This window comes from Typopeltis vanoorti, chromosome 1 (assembly GCF_054136105.1).
Source record: "Typopeltis vanoorti isolate ZY-2024b chromosome 1, IOZ_Tvanoo_1.0, whole genome shotgun sequence".
NCBI classification, from domain to species: Eukaryota; Metazoa; Arthropoda; class Arachnida; order Uropygi; family Thelyphonidae; genus Typopeltis; species Typopeltis vanoorti.
This window is the reverse complement of record NC_143549.1, coordinates 83,437,326-83,458,283: the sequence shown is the minus strand read 5'-3', so window position 1 is coordinate 83,458,283 and position 20,958 is coordinate 83,437,326. Positions and strand designations below refer to the sequence as shown.

Sequence of the window (20,958 nt, the reverse complement as noted above, 5' to 3'; positions counted from 1 at the left end):
GCATATACATACATAAAAGCAACATGGGAGACTGGAAATTGATGAATGAGTTGTTTAATTATTAAGTAAGCTTGAATATATATGAAACAGTGAGACTAGCTGGGATTCTATCAAGTATACTGCAGGCACTTGTTATAGTCAGTTGATAAAAATCAAAAACACATCTAATTGTAGTGCAAGTATCATTATAGAGGATATGTGGAAAGTTACTCTTCCATTAGATTAGATCTCAAAATAAATAATTTTTGAGATGATGGTTATGAAAGAGATATAGGCATAAACTCAATGGGAGCGATAAATGTGAATGTCTTGAGAAATGCGTGATAGGGTGAAGAACTCTAGGATATGTAGGTGTCCATTGATAACTTGATGCTAAAACAAAGAGCCTTAGGTTAAAAAAGGGAGATAGAATTTTGTGATCTATCAAATCTGTTAGTGCACTAATCACTGGTGTCAGTGAGACATATTTGATGGCTTTAAATAGAATGTAATATAAATTAAAGATACCAAGAAATTATGAAATTATATACTTGGATTAATCCTTTATCCAAGTGTAAGCAAACAAGTTTGCATCTGGTATATAGAAGCTTATGACTTCACTTGCCTTAGTATCCCATATAGAAGCTTATGACTTCACTCACTTGCTTTAATATCTCATAATGCAAAGCACATATATCCTTACAGTTATGTATAATGCACATTATACACACATTATGCATAATACACATCGATGTGCTTTGCATTAAGGGAAAATATTAAGATTAGTGATCAGAGCTTATTCTACTTTTACCATGAATTGCCTTGGTCTTGCACTACGTGCAGGGTCAGCTAGACTTGCAACACTTGCAGGTGCAAACTTGACTTGTTTGTCTGTTTGGTTACTTGGGAAATGGAGTAAAATCAGGTTTAAAATAGCTTGGTATCTTTAACATTTATTATACCCAAGGTAAAATACTTTCTACATTTATATCTCCTCCTGAAATTTTTATTTAATAAGGTTAAAACACCTTATGGTAACTTGTTCTGGTAAAATACTTAAACTCTGTCTTACTAAAATCTTGGTATTTCTAGCCTGGCTCCCACTGATGAGACCTCAATAAAGGTCGAAACCAGTCTGGGTAGTGCCCCTTGGATTTTATACAAAGCATCATACATCTCCTCCAGGAGATGTGCTTTGCATTAAAGGTAAATATTAAGATTAGTGAACAGAGCTTATTCTACTTTTACCATGAGTTGCCTTGGACTTGCACTACGTGCAGGGTCAACTACACTTGCAACATTTGCAGGCGCAAACTTTACTTGTTTGTCTGTTTGCTTACTTGGGAAATGGAGTAAAACCAGGTTTAAAATAGCTTGGTATCTTTTATTATTATTATTATTATTATTATTATCATTGTTCCGGGAAACTCCAAGGAGTTGACAGACTCATCGAGGGAGGCCCTAACATCATGTCTGGAACAACTATTCAACATTCACACAGTATCTATCATATCTTGCCTTGAACTCATTCACGGTTGTAGCACCCACAACAGACTCTGGAAGCTTATTCCAGTCATTCACCACTCTCCAAGTAAAAAACCTAGCTCTAACACCCTTGTCAACAACGCTCTTGCCCAGCTTCCATGCATGGCCCCTAGTCCTCCCACCACCAGTCATATTTTCAAAAATATCTTCTGGATCAATCTTATAAAAACCCTTCAGTAATTTGAATGTCTCAATCATATCACCCCTCCTTCGCCTATCGTCCAATTTCTGCAACCCACAAATCCTCAACCTATTCTCATAAGGTTCATTCCACAGACCTGCTGTCATCTTGATCACTCGTCTCTGGACCCTCTCCACTTCCTCCCCATCACAAAGAAACCCTGGTGCCCATAACTGGGCACAGAAGTCCAGATGGGGTCTTATCAAGGCTCGATACAGAGGAACAACAACTTGCTTCTCTCTGCATGTTAAAGTATTTTTCATAAGCCAAGTGATTTGGTGAGCTGTTTTAGTTACTTTTGCAATGTCCCCCCTAAACTTCAACTCCCTATCCACCAGCACTCCCAAATCCCTGGCCTCATCAATCTCCTGGAGTACGGTTCCACCTATGTGATATACTTCTGCTATTCTTTTCACCCCAAAGTGCATAACCTTACACTTTGCCACATTAAACTGACATCCATTTTTCCTAGCCCAGTCCTCCAAACTATCCAAATCATCCTGTAAAATTTTGACATCCTGTGCACTCACAATTGCTCTACCCAACTTTGCATCATCAGCAAACAAGTGAACACTTCATCTCAAATCCTTTCCAATATCATTGATGAACAAATTGAAAAGCAGTGGTCCAAGAACAGAGCCCTGCGGCACTCCACTAGTCACAAGACGTCTTTTTGACTCCACTCCTGAATAAACCACTCTCTGGTATCTCTCCTTCAAACATCCTCCTATCCATCTTACCAACCCTATATCTATCCCCATCTGCTCCAGTTTACTGATTAGGGTTCCATGTGGTATCCTGTCAAAGGCCTTGGCAAGGTCCAGTAGTATCACTGTAAACCCATTACCCCTAATGGGTTTACAGTGATACTCCAGTTCAGCTGTCACTGTGTTATAAAACGTGAGCAAGTTACTGAGGCATGATCTACCCTTCACAAAACCATGTTGTCCCCCATACAATATCCCATTTTCATCTATCCAATCCTGTATTCTTTTCTTGACTAATTTCTCCAAGACCTTGACAATGATTCCTGATATGCTAATCGGTCGGTAATTTACAACAGTGGTCTTGGAACCACCTTTATGCAGTGGAACTATTTTCCCCTCCTTCCACCTGCTCGGGACTAACCCAGACTCGAGACTCAAATTAAACAAAATGGTGAAGGGTACTGACAATTCATTAGCTGCTTCTCGTACCACATGAGCTGGTATACCATCCAACCCCACAGATGTATTGACATTGAGGTTATGCAATAGACTACTCACCTCCACTTTATTCACCACAATTCCCGTATAATCTACTGGTTTATTCGTTTCTGCAATGTCACCACCTGGATGATATATTCTTGCAAAGTGCTCACTCAGTAACTCAGCTATCTCAACTGATTCAGTTACCTCCCTACCATCGGCATTCTTTAAAATCATTCTGCCATGTACATTTTTCCTTTTACTTGCTACATATCTAAAAAACTGTTTAGGATTCTCTTTAGCCTGCATGGCCAATGTTCTTTCGTAATCCTTTTTTGCTTTTCTTACCACACTCGTCACCCTTCTGGCCTGTGCTTTATACCGTTCATGTGCCTGCCGGTCACCTTTCTCCTTAAATTCCCTCCATAGTTGTTTCTTTTTTTGCAGCTCAAGCTTAATGGTGTTATTCATCCATTTAACCCCTACTTGGTTTATTATTCGGACTCTAGGTATACAGTCAGCCATTGCTTCATGCAAGCACTTCTTAACCACCTCCCATGCACTCTCAACTTCTATTCCTTGCAGTTGTACATGCCATGGCACTGAGCCAATCAAACTCCTAAGCTTTTCATACTTTCCAGCCTGATAATTCCACATGTACCCTGTCTTAATTGAAAATTCTACACCTTTAGCCACCTCCCAAGTCAAGACCCTATGATCACTCTCACCGATTGGTGGCAATGTGGTTATATTTGTTACAGCCAAATCCTCAGATGTAATTACTAGGTCAAGCACTCTCTGACCCCCTAGTATTTTCCATTACATGCTGTCGCAGATAGTTATCCCTTAATAACCACATAAAATCCAATTCCTTCCTCCCGTGTGTCCTCTCCTCACTCCAATCAATGCGACCATAGTTGAAATCTCCCATAATAATCGCCCTCCTTCCACTCATTTCTTCTATTTGCTTGTGCATACTGTCACCACCATCTTTTCCATCACCTGGTCTACAGCAGCACCCAATTGTATATTTAGTTCTGCTAGCCACAATCTCACACCAAATGGCCTCAAACGTGCTCTTTTCTCTATCCTGCAATTCAACTTCTATTCTCCTTGGCTGCAGCTCATCAGCTATCATCAACAATACTCCTCCCCCCATTTTATTCTCTCTGTCATTCCTGAACACACTATACCCATCACATTCAATCCCACTAGCTATATCATCTACAGTCAGCCATGTTTCACTAATACCAATAACCTGTAGTCTGGAAGTGCCAACCATGGCCAAAAACTCTTCCTTCTTGTTCCTAATACTCCTAGTATTAGTGTACATGAATTTAAGACCCCCATTAGCCCCAACCCTACCTTGATGCCTTATATTAACTATCCCACTCTGGTTTGTTGTCCTTATTTGCTCTAGCATATTATATTCATTCTTACATTCAACTGCCTCCCTAAGGACTGTATATCTACTCCCCCCCCCCACTTAACGAATCTAGTTTCCCTGAATTTGCACATCCACTACATTCAGCAACACTTTCTCAAGTCTTCTTACACCATAACCATTCAAATGCAAGTCATCCATCTTATATAGATCCTTTTGCCCATCAAACTCACTCCACACGTCCACAAATTCCACACCACTCATCATACATAACCCACGCATAGTCTTTCGCAATTATGGCCCTCCTTTTAAACATTTCACTGTCATACCGTGGCAAAAGACTAATCATTCTAACTCTCTCACTCTTTTCTTTTGCTACCTGTATTTGCTATCTTTAACATTGTTTGCTTATGCTTGGATAAAGGATTAAACCAAGTACTGGTAGGCCTTGACTTACGATGATTCGCACTTTCCACGGCCAAAATTATTATTATTAAAAATTCTCTAATTTAACTTTGCAGCCAGCATATACATACATATATCACATTGCTTTTGTATATGCATTGCAGCGTCACCATCAGTCAACAAGCAAAACCTATCACCAAAATGCAATAGCCGCTGCTATGATTCACCCACTTCTAACTTATCTCTGCCTTTGGCACATTAGTGGCTAATCAGCAGTCGAAGTGTACGTTTCTCTCGTTGCAATTTTTGTATCTCATCGTAACCCTATCATGTCCAGTAAGAGAACTAAAACTACTGATGAACTTTCCACCATAAAAAAGAAGGCGAGGAAAACTTTAAGTTTAGATGTTAAAATGAAGTTCATTAAAGCATATGACAAAGGTAAGAAAGTCGGTGAAATAGCATGAGAAGAAAAACTATCGCATTCAACTGTTTCAACAATCATAAAAGATAAATCAAGAATAATGGAGGCAGCTAAAGGGGCAGTTAATATTATTATTATTCCGGGCAACTCCAAGAAGTCTACAGACTCATCAAGGGATGCCTTAACATCATGTTAAGAACAACCATTCGACATTCACACAGTATCTATCATACCTCGCCTTTAACTCATTCACGGTTGTAGCACCCACAACAGACTCTGGCAGCTTATTCCACTCATTCACCACTCTCCAAGTAAAAAACCTAGCTTTAACACCCCTGCTAACCACATTATTGCCCAGCTTCCATGTATGGCCCCTAGTCCTCCCACCACCAGTCCTATTCTCAAAAATATTTCTGGATTAATCTTATAGAAACCTTTCAGTAATTTGAATGTCTCAATCATATCACCCCTTTTCCACCTATCAACCAATTTTTGCAACCCACAAATCTTCAACCTGTTCTCATAAGGTTCATTCCACAGACCTGCTATCATCTTGGTCACTCGTCTCTGGATCCTCTCCAACTCCTCCCCATCAAGAAGAAACTCTGGTGCCCATATCTGGGCACAGTCTAGATGGGGTCTTATCAAGGCCCGATACAGAGGAACAATAACTTGTTTGTCTCTGCTTGTTAAAGTATTTTTCAGAAGCCAAGTGAATTGATTAGCTGATTTAGCCACTTTTGCAATGTGCCCCCTAAACTTCAATTCCCTATCCACCAACACTCCCAAATCCCTGGCCTCATCACTCTCCTGGAGTACAGTCCCACCAATGTGATATACTGCTGTTATTCTTTTCACCCCAAAATGCATAACCTTACACTTTGCCACATTAAATTGACAACCATTTTCCCTAGCCCAGTCCTCCAAACTATCCAAATCATCCTGTAAAATTTTGACATCCTGTGCACTCACAATTGCTCTACCCAACTTTGCATCATCAGCAAACAAGTGAACACTTCCTCTCAAATCCTTTCCAATATCATTGATGAACAAATTGAAAAGCAGTGGTCCAAGAACAGAGCACTGCGGCACTCCACTAGTCACAAGACGTCTTTTTGACTCCACTCCTGAATAAACCACTCTCTGGTATCTCTCCTTCAACCACCCTCCTATCCATCTTACCAACCCTATATCTATCCCTATCTGCTCCAGTTTACTGATTAGGGTTCCATGTGGTATCCTGTCAAAGGCCTTTGCAAGGTCCAGTAGAATCACTGTAAACCCGTTACCCTTATCCAGTTCACCTGTCACTGTGTTATAAAACGTGAGCAAGTTACTGAGGCATGATCTACCCTTCATAAAACCATGTTGTCCTCCATACAATATCCCATTTTCATCTATCCAATCCTGTATTCTTTTCTTGACTAATTTCTTCAAGACCTTGACAACGATTCCTGATATGCTAATCGGTCGGTAATTTACAACAGCAGTCTTGGAACCTTCTTTATGCAGTAGAACTATTTTCCCCTGTTTCCACCCCCTCGGGACTAACCCAGACCCGAGACTCAAATTAAACAAAACAGTCAAGGGCACTGACAATTCTTTAGCCGCTTCACGTATGACACGAGCTGGTATACATCTTATCCCACAGATGTATTGACATTGAGGTTATGCAACAGACTACTCACCTCCACTTCATTCACCACAATTCTCGTATAATCTATTGGTTCATTCATTTCTGCAATGTCACCACCTGGATGATATATTCTTGCAAAGTGCTCACTCAGTAACTCAGCTATCTCAACTGATTCAGTTGCCTCCCTACCATCGGCATTCTTTAAAATCATTCTGCCATGTACATTTTTCCTTTTACTTGCTACATATCTAAAAAACTGTTTAGGATTCTCTTTAGCCTGCATGGCCAATGTTCTTTCATAATCCTTTTTTGCTTTTCATAACACACACTCTTTACCCTTCTGGCCTGCGCTTTATACCATTCATGTGCCTGCCGGTCACCTTTCTCCTTAAATTCCCCCCATAGTTGTTTCTTTTTTTGCAGCTCAAGCTTAATGGTGTTATTCATCCATTTAACCTCTACTTGATTTATTATTCGTACTCTAGGTATAGAGTCAGCCATTGCTTCCTGTAAACACTTCTTAACTGCCTTCCATGCACTATCAACTTCTAGCCCTTGCAGTTGTACATGCCATGGCACTGAACTAATCAAACTCCTAAGCTTATTATACTTACCAGCCCAATAATTCCACATGTACCCTGTCTTAATTGTAAATTCCACACCTTTAGCCACCTCCCAAGTCAAGACCTTATGATCACTCTCACCAATTGGTGGCAATGTGGTCATATTTGTTACAGCCAAATCCTCAGATGCAATTACTAGGTCAAGCACTCTCTGATCCCTAGTATTTTCCATGCTGTCGCAGATAGTTATCCCTTAATAACCGCATAAAATCCAATTCCTTCCTCCCATGTGTCCTCTCCTCTCTCCAATCAATGCGACCATAGTTGAAATCTCCCATAATAATTACCCTCCTTCCACTCATTTCTTCTATTTGCTTGTGCATACTATCTCCACCATCTTTTCCATCACCTGGTCTATAGCAGCACCCAATTGTATATTTTGTTCTACTAGCCACAATCTCACACTAAATGGCCTCAAATGTGCTCTTTTCTCTATCCTGCAATTCAACTTCTATTCTCTTTGGCTGCAGCTCATCAGCTATCATCAACAATACTCCTCCCCATTTTATTCTCCCTGTCATTCCTGAACACACTATACCCATCACATTCAAACCCACTAGCTATATCATCTACAGTCAGCCATGTTTCACTAATGCCAATAACCTGTGGTCTGGAAATGCCAATCATGGCCAAAAATTCTTCCTTCTTGTTCCTTCCTTCCTTGCTCCTAGCATTAGTGTACATGAATTTCAGACCCCCGTTAGCCCCATCCCTACCTTGATGCCTTATACTAACCATCCCATTCTGATTTCTTGTTCTTATTTGCTCGGGCATATTATACTCATTCATACACTCAACTGCTTCCCTAAGGTCTGCATATCTACTCCCCCTTCCCTTAATAAATCTAGTTTCCCTGATTCTGTACATCCACTTCATTCGACAACACTTTTTCACGTCTCCTTACACTGAATCCATTCAGATGCAAGCCATCCATCTTATATAGATCCTTTCGCCCATCGAACTCACTCCACACGTCTACAAATTCCACACCACTCATCATACATAACCCATGCATAAAGTCATTTGTAATTATGGCCCTCCTTTTAAACGCTTCATTGTCATACCACGGCAAAAGACTAATCATCCTAACTCTCTCACTCTTTTCTTTTGCTACCTCAAACAATTCATTCAGCTCCTCTATCATTTCCATTTTATCTCCTTTCAAATCATTCGTACCTGCCACAACAATCATTTCTTTCACCCTTTCCGTTTGCTCTCTAATAGACTCTGTGACGTCCTTGATGGTCGCTCCAGGTTGGTACGATTTTGTCAAATCCTCTACTAACACACCTCGTACTAACGAATCTCCATACAGCACTCTCTCCTTCATTTTGTTTAGGTCCACACTCATACTCTTATTTTTCCTATCATACTTTTTATTATTGGCTGGTACACTCAGTAGACTTTTGTTCATATGTTTTAGCTGCCGCTTTGCTCTTTGTATCGATCCACTCAACAACGCGATCTCACTCATAGCATCTATCTCATCTTTTTTATTTTCTGTTAAACCATTAATTTGCTCTGTATTAATACCATCATGCACACTTTCTACATTCACGCCCTCACAGTTCTCTGGTACAATCTCACCATTTCTTGTAATATCACTATTTTCTTCATTCTGAAGTTTGACAAAAATATCACACTCACGACCTGAAATACACTTTAATTCCTCATTTTCCTTACATTTTCTACACACACATTCACTCCTTTATTATCATCTAACCATACACCAACCGTACTCTGCAAAGCGTACATTTCGCAGATAGCACACTGAATAATCTCCTTTATATTGCCGTTATTGAATAATGGCAAACCATTATTACTAGCCGCCATTTTCCTTTTTACGGGAACCATACTCCCTTCTATCGTACTTTATCAAATTAATAATTGAAACACCAAAAACACACAAACAGACACACTAAGATACACAAAGCAAACAAAACTACATAATGTTCAAGTAAATCTGTCAGTGATAACTTAAAATAACACTTATCAGGAGTTCTCAACGAACACTACACACTCCATTCAACAACAACTCTGACGTGTACAATTTTAACAAAAAAAAAGAGAAGGAGAAAAAGCTTCTCGATTTCACTTCATGAAATCGAGAAGCTTTTAATGATATGGATAGATGATCAAATCAACAAGAATATTCCTCTCAGTTTGTTTACAATTCAAACAAAAGCATGCAACCTATTTGACAATTTAAGGAAACAACAAGAAAATAAATATGGCGAGCATACATTTAATACTAGTAAAGATTGGTTTTATCGATTCAAAAGCTGATTTAACTTGCATAAACATATGAATAATAGAAGAAGCTGCTAGTTCCGATTTTGAAAGTGCTGAAATTTTCAAGAAAAATCTGAAAGAGATGATAAAAGATGAAGGCTATTTGCTAGAGCAGATTTTTAACGTAGATGAAACTGGACTGTTCTGGAAAAGAATGCCAGAATTAACTGACATTTACAGAGAAGCTACATTGCGCCTGGTTTTAAGGCATTTAAAGATAGGATTACGCTTCTTCTCAGAGGAAATGCCGCTGGTTTTAAAATAAACCAATTCTTGTTTACCATTCACAAAACCCCAGAGCTTTGAAAAATATCGACAAGAATAAATTGCCGGTTTACTATAGGAGTAATCCTAAGGCTTGGATGACAATTGTTTTATTCGAAGAGTGGTTCTTAAGTTGTTTTATTCCAGAAGTACTTGCCTACTGTCTTGAAAAAAATATTCCTTTTAAAATTCTATTGCTGCTTGACAATGCTGCAGGACATCCTCTTCACATCTGTGATTTGAATGAAAATATAAATGTGATGTATCTACTGCCCAACATAACAGCTATGGATCAAGGTTTGATTGCTATGTTCAAGACATATTTCCTGAAAACTACATTTTCTCAAGCAATAACAGCAATGGACAACGATGCTATAACATTACGCAATTTTGGGAAAAATTACAATATCAACCAATGTATCCAGAACATTGGAACTTCATGGAAGGAAGTATCGGAACAATGTATGCAAGGAATTTGGAAGAAGTTATTACAGCAGGAGATACTCGAAGAGTACAATGAGCATAGTATGTTAGAACAAATTGGTGAAGAAAACTGGATTTAGAAATCAATATTACTGATATAGAAGAATTAGCAGATCATGAAGAATTTGAACTGACTGATTAAAAAGCTACTCCCGATCGCGAGAAATAAGCATATCGTTCAAATAAGTGACAGTTACTCACCTGTTTAATTAAAGACACTGTTAATAAGTTTTTTGTTTATGTTAACTAATATTTAAAGGAATTTCAAATTAAAGTAAGTGCACCATTTTTGATATGTGTTTATGTATTTTTTTCTTAAATTTTTCTTTGTTAATTTTGTATTTATGTATTTGTATGTGCTAATAAATAATTTATAAATGTTTATGTAAGTTTATACATTTTTCACCATTTTAAGTTATATAGAAACCTAATTATGAAAATATTATTACAGAAATCAAACAAATCAAGAATTAACAAAAGTCCTCGACTTATGTCAGAATCAACTTACAATGGAGAGGTTGGAACTTAACTCCGTCGTAAGTCGAGGACTACCTGTATGTAATTCCTTGGTATCTTTAATTTATAGTATAACCAAGTGGAAAAACTTCCAACAATAGAATGTAATAACAGCATTTTTATGCAATGGCTGAAAGGATAAAATATGAGGCATGATTTTATTGATGGATCTCAGAAGAGTTATGCACCCTCCAGCAGGAGCAGTAGTGATGTAGAGTCTATGTCTCTGTGGAATGAGATGGAGATGTGCAGGAACATAAGATATTAGTAAGGTATGTTTCTATAGGTAGGGATATATAGATGGTGGTGATTCTGAAATGATCAAGCAGATAATGTTGGTGAATAGCAGGCAAGAATAATACAACTTTAATTATGGAACTATTGGCTATAAGTAGGGAAAGAGCATGCATGAGTAAACAGAATGAGTTAGATTTTCTTAGAGATTACTACACTGGCTTCCATAAATTAAGGAACAAAGAGAATCTCTAACTCAAAGGGGAAAAGGGAAAAACATATGAAAGCCAGTTACATTATGTAAAAAGTGATGCTGAGTCTATTTATCATATACAAATGAGTGATGCTGTCAGCAATATATACAAATGAGCCACAGCATAAAAGCAGGCATTTTTTAGTGGTTTTCCATTTCATGTCTGGAGTAAGACCAAGACATTTTGTGATAGCAAAATTCTTAGATATGGCTGAAGACATCACATTTAACTGATGAATTTGGGTTGAGCCATTATAAGAGCCAAGGTCAGGCAGAGATAGCCAGATGGTTCATGGCAATCATTCCATGATTCACAGACTGTAGAACCAATTCCAACAGTCAAAACCAACATCCCAGAGATATTGTGAGGTATGGCCATTGGCTATAACTATGGTGGGTGACCAATATTTCTGATTATCTACTTGCTGCAACAGGAGTGCTACCCCTGAATCAGTTACAATCTGACCTCATGTCAGCTATAAGTAGGGAAAGAGCATGCATGAGTAAACAGAATGAGTTAGATTTTCTTAGAGATTACTACACTGGCTTCCATAAATTAAGGAACAAAGAGAATCTCTAACTCAAAGGGGAAAAGGGAAAAACATATGAAAGCCAGTTACATTATGTAAAAAGTGATGCTGAGTCTATTTATCATATACAAATGAGTGATGCTGTCAGCAGTATATACAAATGAGCCACAGCATAAAAGCAGGCATTTTTTAGTGGTTTTCCATTTCATGGAAAACCACTTGTAACTTTGTACTTGGCCCAACCACTTGGCCCATTGGTAACTTTTCCACTGTGCATGGATGGCTTCACAGAGATGATCTGTATGCTAGATGACCAATAGTCTGTGTACCCTATCCTCACATCACAGGCAGAACATTTGAAATGGGCCGTGCTCCATGTCAACTGGACCCATGACCAATGGGAGATCGGCATTATATAGAAATGAATTGAGATTTGCCCTACAAAGTGACAGTGAGGGTGCGCTGATCTGGAGAGAGAGAGAGAGAGAGAGAGCCAGGGACACATTATCATCCCTCTAATATCAGTGAAACGGACACTTATGGTGGAGGTAGTATGATAATTTGGGGGAGGCATCTCTTTGGGTAGATGCACTGGCCTGTGTGTGTGTGTGTGTGTGTGTGTGTGTGTGTGTGCGCACGCATGCTTCCTAGTGGAAGCGCACACACACACAAACAGTGGAAACTATAAATGCTGTAACTTATAGAGATGAGGTCCTGAACCCTTATGTTCATCTATATGTGGGCACAATGTGAGAGACAATAATGCTTGTCCTCATCAAGTGAAACTTTTGGACCTTGTTGTATGTATGGACTGGCCAGCCAGGTTTTCTGACCTTAATCATATTGAGCACGTAGAATGGTCTAGGTAGGTAGGTAGGTTGCTGCTCTCATTCCCCTCTCCCTCTTGAAAACTATGAAGGACTCAGGAGAGAGCTTTGCAGGAGCAACATTCTGGACACCATTATAAACAGTTTATTTAGCGTATAATGTACAGGTCTCAAGACATTACATACATATTACATAAAAACAGCATAAAAACAATTGTAAAAATTATATTAAAAAAGGGTACAATAGGTTAAAATAATTAGAGTTAAGAATCAGAGATTAATCCTTAAATCCCGGATCCACTCCAGGAATTCAGGGGTCAGTTTAAAAAAAAGTCCTCTTTAGTGCCTGAGAATGAGTAGATATGGCACTCGAGCACAATGTGGTTATTAGTTTGGATCCCACTTCCGCATTCACAGTTTAGGGTATTGGACCATTTCCATTTATGCAGGAGATGTTTTCATCTCCTGTGTCCTGTTCTGACCCAATTTAAAGTGGTCCATACATGTCTAGGGAGATCGAAGCCCTCCAGACGAGATGTGGATTTGAAATAGGAATTTGAAGATTGGAGGTATGTTGATGCCAGTACTCTCTCTCTCTCTCCATGACTTGCACAGGTTGAAGTTCTGGTTGTTCATTTGTATTGCACTCCTCCAGGAAGGGCACCTGGGTTTGTCTTTTTGAGGTATGGAAGGAAATCTCTTGGAGAGGCAAGGAATTGTTTCCAATTATTTTTGTCCATAATTTGCTTAAGGCTTGGATCCTGCAAAGCAAGGGAGGGACTCTATTGTTGGGAGCCAGTAGCCAGGAGTAGATCTTAGAGCACCAGAGATTATCCTTATCATTTGATTCAGCTGGACATCGACAAGAGAAGCATGTGTGCTGTTCAACCACACGGGAGCGCAATCCTCTGCTGTAGAATAAACCAAAGACAGTGCGGTAGTGTGCAGTGTGTGTTGGCATCGGCACCCCAAGAAGTACCAGCAAGTTTATACATTCTATTATTACGAGTCTTTAATTTTTCAGCAAGATTTCCTAAATGATATTTAAATGTCAAACTTCTGTCTAACTCCGAAGTATTTTGGATGATTGTTACATTTCACCAGTTTATTTCTGAAGTAAACTTTTGCGATATAGTTAGCCTGGATATTACTTAAAAAAGGATGTGGCTTCAGTTTTATTCAGGTTGGGTTGTAGTTGTCATCATCTAAAGTATTTCTCAAGTACAGCCAGATCTTCACTTAAGATGTTTTCAGCTTTTTGAAATGTGGAACGTTGAATTGCAATAGCAATATCATCAGCGTACATGAATTTCCTTGATGTTGTCACTGGGATATCGCTAATATATAAGTTAAAAAGCAATGGGGGAAGAGAACTGACCCCTGAGGTAGGCCATTTTTAATCTTAAAGAATTTACTTTTGAATTCATTGAGAGATACTTGAATCCATCTGTCTGCTAGTATTGGATAGGACAATTTCTAAGAATTTTAAAATGAGATCCTCTCTCCACACTGTGTCATAGGCAGCAGAGAGGTCCACAAATACTGCTATTGTTTTCAATTGTTTCAAAGCCATTTTCTATGAAGGTTGTCAAGGCCAGTACTTGATCGCAACACTTCTGTCAGGTTTGAAGCCAGCCCGTTCCTGAGAAGTTCTATTTGGTATACTTGGAGAGATTCTGTTATATATCATTCTTTCCCGGAGTTTCAAACAGATGCTTAGCAAGGCGATAGGTTGGTAGTTGGAAGCAATTGTGGGATCTTTCCCAGATTTTAAGACAACAATGATTTTAGATCTTTAAAAATTGATGGGAGCATGCCAGATTCCAGAATATTATTATACATAGCAGTAAGCCATTTAATAGTTTTTGGACCCCAGTTCTTGATGAATTCAAGGTAGATGCTATAGAGCTCAGCCACCTTCCCAGTCCTCAATGAGTTAATTGCCTGGATAAGTTCCTGAGAAGTAAAAGCCTGAGATAGTGATGATGATGATGGGGATCTATTTTAAGGTTTTTTAGTTTTTGTTTCAACACTCTTGTGGCTACTTCATCTTGAGGATATTTAGTCATTGAAACCAAATGCTTTTCGATGTATCTTGGGTCTATGGCAAGTAGTTTACCAGAAGTTCTTGTATTAGGGCAAGCTTCCTAATCAGGGACCAAGCTTTTCGGCCAGAATGAGTAAAATTAAAATTGTTCATTGTCTTGATCCATTTGTCTTTCCTAGCATTATCGAGTGACTTCAGTAGTTTAGTAGCAACTGTGGGGGTTATTATTAACAGAGAATTCTTTGTACAGTCTTTCACTGTCACTATTCCAGCCTGGAATATAATCTCTCCTAAAACTTATTGGAATAGTTCGTTTGGCAGCACCAATAATAATGCCAACAAATCTATTGTAACTGTTTGCAGTAGGCTTTATAAATCTTATAATGGTATCAACCTGTTTCTTAAAGGATTCCCAATCTGCTTTGAGAAAATTCCAACTAGGTTTTAATACTGTTCTTATGATTGGGATATTTGGGCCTACTTTATAGATTATGGGTCGATGTTGGTAATACTTTTCTAGAAATGGGAATGTGGCTGCCATTATCGTCTGCAGTACAGAAACACAAATCAGGATTATATCCTCCTTCCCATGTCTATATGCGTAGATATGCTTATATCTATCTTCCGTGAAATAGATATAAGCAAAATTCTACCCAGAGTTATGGTGTTAGAATGAGAGGTCATCCCTGAAAGCTGGATGAGGAACAGCATCTCATTCCCCTTATCATGTGAGTAAGGGAGCAAAAAGTAAATTTTTAATGGAAGGTAGTGAGCAGACGGATAGTTTGCCAGAATGGACAGTGAGTGTAACAACGCTGAATATGTTAAATTTGAGATATGATGGATGTTGCAATCTGTTGAGTTTTTCCTCCTAAAATCAATCTTGTGACTTCATGTCTGTATGGAATTAATAGTGCTAAATAATTTGATTGAAGTGCTAGCAATACTGACCTCTTTGACTTTCTGTCTTCAAAGCTGTTTCATTGTCCAAATTTTAAAACAGTATCTTTCTTGATTTCAATGTACACAATTCTAATTGGCTCCCCTTTTGTTTCTTTTTTTTTCATATTTCACTCATCAGGCTGGAAGAGAGACAGAGATTTTTGCTGTAAGCAGCAACTACGATCATTCATCTCCCAACTAGAATTCCAAACATTCCTTTTCACTCACCCAACACTCTGGATCTCTTGTTAATTCCAGGTCCTCTGTTCAGCACACTGCCCCTTTTGGTAATTTTTGAATTCTCATCCAAGGGTCATCTCTGCTGGAACATCCTTTCTTTCAGCCATTCACCACCACATTACAACAGTGCCAAATAGGAGGACTTATGGGACTCCTCTTTTCCATGGTTGGATTACTGTTTTCATTCTTTAGATCTAGATACTTGTTGTAATCTTGTTACATAAATAATCTGTATGGAATGGAAGCTTTCATTCTTGACGTTTTTCAAAATTCCCACCCCTATCTAAAGCATGGTTCTCCAAGAAGAATGTCGGGGCAGTCCAAGAAAAGCAAACAGCCTATCACAAGTAGCTTGGACTAAAGCATCCAACTTACTTTCCAGTCAACAAAGTTTCCTGCAAATCTTGTAAAACCATGATAAAGTACAAAGTCTGTCAAAAAGTATACATGTAGAAAATTAAATTAAAGATACCAAGAAATTATATTCTTGCTAATCCTTTATCCAAGAGTGGGCATGGGAAGTATCCTCGCTACAAGTCTACTTGTATATAGACTATATACAAGTGACCTTATTGTGTGAGGACAGAATATATATATATATAATCAGTGGTGTTGCTTGCCCGTTTTGGTTCGGTGTGCTGTTGTGGCTTATGCAACACACGCTACATGTTTCACATCAGTTTGACCATATGATTGCATTTTTATCAATGTATGAAAGTTTTAAGAGTGTATATCATATCAATGCTCATCTTAATTGGTCTTATGCAATTATGTTTAGGATAACTTTGATTGCAACTAAATTTGCACAGAGTTGGGGACAATGTGTTTATTTTAAAATCCTATAGAGTGGTGAGAGCAAGAACGGTCAATGAGTTCAAGGAGTGGTATGATAGACTTTGTGTTGCCTAGGAAGGATCTCCCACGATGAGTCTTTTGACTCCATGGATGCCTAAATAATAATAATAATATATTAGAAAACAGTAATGAAGGAGAATGCTATATTTGGTTGGTATATTTGAATTATTCAAAGATGTAAAATTTGGAAAAGGAGGATGAGGCCTACCTCCTTCGACCATAATACTGTTTCCCATTGTAAATATGGGCAAAAAAGTTATAAATTTATCGAAAATTATATTAATATATTAAAAATGTATATATTATATATAAAAACTTGTCTACCACATCAGTTCACACTTCATGCACACAAAACAGATGAAACTCAGAAAACAAAAACAGCAACTCTAGGTGCTGTTGTCTCACACCCTGCCTTGCCTTTTGAACGGTTTAAAACTACTAGAACACTATGAATTTGATCCACTGCACCATCTGTACATCTTTTCAAAGGGCTCAAAGGTGTGTGTATTTTTAACTCATACCCATGCTATTAACGCAAATGTGATAATAAATTATTATTATTATTATTATTATTATTATTACGGGTATCTCCATGGAGTCAGTAGACTCATCGCGGGAGACCCAAACTAGCAAAACAATATCTGTCATATCTCTTCTTGAATTCATTTACAGATGAAGAGCTCACAACAAAGTCAGGCAATGAATTCCACTCATTCACCACCCTCCAGGCAAAAAACCTTGTTCTGACACCTTTGTTAACCACACTCTTCTTTAATTTCCAGAGATGACCTCTTGTTCTTCCATCACTATCACACAGCTGAAACATTTCCCCTGCATCAATCCTATAAAAACCTTTTAGTAATTTGAATGTTTCTATCATATCCCCTCTTCTTCGCCTATCAGCCAATCTCTGCAATCCACAAGCTCTCAATCTATCAATGTAGGGAGCATTTTTTATATCACTCACCAACTTGGTCACTCTTCTCTGAACCCTCTCCACAGCCTCCTCATCTCCAAGGAATCCAGGTGACCAGACCTGAGCACAGTAATCCAAATGTGGAAGTATCAATGCTTTATAAAGGGGAATAATAACCTCTTTATCTCTGGATGTCAGTGTGTTCCTCAACAACCAAGTAATCCTATGTGCAATCTTGGACACCTTAGCAATGTGTCCTCTGAACTTCATCTCCTTATCTACCAATACCCCTAAGTCCCTAGCCTCATCAATCTCTTGGAGTACCTTTCCATCTATGTAGTACACAGCTGGTAATCTTTTAATCCCAAAATGCAAGACTTTACACTTTTCCACATTGAACTGACATCCATTTTCTTTTGCCCATTTTACCAGCTTATTTAAATCCTCCTGCAAACTTTCAACATCAGCTTGATTTTTTATTGCACTACACAACTTTGCATCATCAGCAAACAACTGAATATCTCCCTTTAAGCCGTTTCCTATATCATTTATATACAAATTAAACAACATTGGCCCAAGCACAGAGCCCTGAGGCACACCACTGGTCACCTGCCTCATTCTGGACTCGGTTCCTCCATACATCACCTTATGGTATCTCTCCCTGAGCCATTCTCCTATCCATATCACCAATTTAATATCCATTCCCATCTGCTCCAATTTGCGTAACAGTGTTCTATGGGGTATCCTGTCAAAAGCCTTAGCAAAATCCAGAAGTACCACTGTGTAGCCAGTTCCTTTGTCCAACTCTGATGTTATTCTATTATGGATAGTTAATAGATTGCTAAGGCAGGATCTACCTTTAACAAAACCATGTTGGCCTCTATAGAGTATCATATCCTGATCCACCCATTCTTGAATTTTGTCTTTAACCAACTTTTCCAATACTTTTACCACTACTCCTGAGATGGTGATTGGTCTGTAATTCAATACTGCAGTTTTAGAGCCACCCTTATGCAAAGGAACCACTTTGCCTAACTTCCACTCCCTAGGGACCATACCAGAGTTCAAACTTAAATTAAATATCCAGGTAAGAGGGGTTGACAATTCATTTGCACATTCACGCAACACCCGAGCTGATATTCCATCTAAGCCTACCGCAGTGTTTGCATTTAAGTTTCGCGATATATTTAATACCTCTGATTCTTTAGCTTCAATTCTCACATTAGGTATTGCTATAGGTATAGAGATATCCTCACTTGGGTGATAGACTTTTGAGAAGTGATCACTCAGTAACTCGACTATTACATCTGATTTTGTCACCTCAATACCATCAGCACCCACTAAGGTTATCCTTCCGAAGTCATTCTTCCTCTTACTTGCCACATAGCGGAAGAACTCTTTGGGATTACCCTTGATCTCTTTGGCTAAGGTCTTCTCATAATCTGATTTAGCTTTTCTTACTATGCTGGTAACCTTCCTAGCTTGACCAAGAATATAATTTCTTGCATCTTTAATTTATAGTATAACCAAGTGAAAAAAGTTTCAAACATCTATCTCTAATCCAGAGTATTTCAGTAATAAGGTATGACACCTTTTGACTAATTGTATATGGAAATATGACTTCTGCATTACTTCAGCCTTGATACCACTTCTAGGTCTGGCACCCACTGATGACCTCAATAAAGGTTGAAATTGGTCTTGGTTGTGACCATACCCATAATGCATAGCATTATACATGTCCATAAGGATATGTGCATTACATCATGGGATACTAAGGCAATTAATATGAAGTCATTAGCCTCTATATACAAGTACCCAGTCATGATGTTACTTCATGTGCAAATTTTTATTTGCTTACACTTGGATAAAGGATTAAACCAAGAATAAATTCTTGACATCTTTAATTTATGTTACTATATAGAAGATTTTAAAACTACTTTTGGAAATTACAAATACAGGAAATTGATAGAGGTCTTCTATCTCTACCTACAGAACAGGCAAGACAAAATCTCCCATCAGGGAGATTTTGTCTTGCCTGTTCTGAAAGTTAAGTATTTGCTCTATAAAGCTAAGTATTAAATGTATAAAGCACAGAAAATTTACTGGTATTTAAACTCTTGCATGGGACTTTTTTTTTGATATAACAAGAAAAATTGAAGCTCAGTTCAAAAATCTTACAATAGTATTGGATAACCAGCACATCATGATTTGATCTGGAATTCCCTGCACATTTCCCCTCCCAGTTAACTGGATCAAGTGTCTGCACTGTTATTTTGACAACCTATGAAACTGTATCAAAATCTACAGCCTATGAAACTGCATCAAAACAATTTAATATTTATTCTACTCTTTTCTTAGAAGCTTACCAGATATTGTTAAAAACAGTTAACATGCTAAAAATTCCAGGTTTACACTTAAAGTCCTTGCCTTCAATTTGATCCATTTCTAGCAAATCACAGGATATACATCTTAATTACCAAATTCAGATACAACTTTTGGAGGTATGGAACGAAAAAAGTAGCCAACATCAATAATGTCTATAGAAGTGTTGCAAACACATTTCTCAATCATCATATTTTTACATCTGAAAGAAGTTTTCTGAGGCATGATCACTTCCAGCAACTCTGGTGTTGACCACCTATTCTTTATAATATATGAGATACTCATAAAACTACAGTTCATTCTCTAGTTTCTTGTTAGTGTGTTGGCTGGGGTGTTACCCATTTAGCCACCTTGCCAGCCATTATGGATCAAATACACATCCTCATACGCTTCGTATCCATCATATATTTCAATGTAATATGAATGGAATTACAATTTTAATATGCGCTTTGTATCCATGGTAACTTAGATGTATATATACGTCCTGGCTGGTAGCGTGGTTAAACAAAGCCTCTGATGTTTTCATCAGGTAACCAGGGTGAACAAACAGTGAAACGTCACATACTAGAAGAAATTCCAGCTCAACATCTCTAAGAAGAAGAACGAATCCAACATCAGAAGAATTTGAGATAGCAGCCATCAATATAAGGAGTATTAATAGAAAGGAAATCGAACTTGCAGAAAAACTGGAAAAGTACATGTACGCATAATTGGCATCACTGAAAAAAAAAAAAAAAGATAAAATCAGACAAGATCCTATTAAATAATAAGTATCATCATAGGCTTGGTAGCCCCATGTGAGCCTTGGCCTTC

The 20,958-nt window shown here is 38.1% G+C and overlaps 1 protein-coding gene across 1 annotated transcript in view; it reads left to right on the top strand.

Moving 5' to 3' along the window:
• The window catches only part of LOC150110163 (muscle calcium channel subunit alpha-1-like), a 1,246,847-nt gene that overhangs the window by 756,816 nt on the left and 469,073 nt on the right, over positions 1–20,958 (top strand). The window lies entirely within an intron of this gene.